Source organism: Carassius carassius, chromosome 22, assembly GCF_963082965.1.
Source record: "Carassius carassius chromosome 22, fCarCar2.1, whole genome shotgun sequence".
NCBI lineage: Eukaryota > Metazoa > Chordata > Actinopteri > Cypriniformes > Cyprinidae > Carassius > Carassius carassius.
Window position 1 is genome coordinate 6448493 of NC_081776.1, and position 395 is coordinate 6448887.

The window sequence follows — 395 nt, forward strand, 5'->3', positions numbered from 1 at the left end:
CACATGTAACACACAGCCTGATAAATCATGCATATAAAGAAAAACGCCCAGCAGACAAGAAATACGAGTATTTATTTATTGGTTAAAAACAGCTGATCACATAAGATAATATTTGATACAGACTTTGTGTGTGTGTGTGTCTAATGTAGAACTTAGTTTTTTTTTTTTGTTTTTGTTTTTTCATTTATCAGCTCACAAAAGTCCAGTACTTGCTGCAGTGATGCCGATGGATGTTAAATCACTGATGGTTATTTGGGTTTATATTTATAATGTCTTTGAATGTGTTGCTTGTGCTTTGTTGTCTAGTGTCTTACTGAAATACATAAAAAAATTTGTCTGAAATATTTTTATTGATATTAAAAAGGCCCAAAAAGAGGTCTCAAAATGCAAAATTA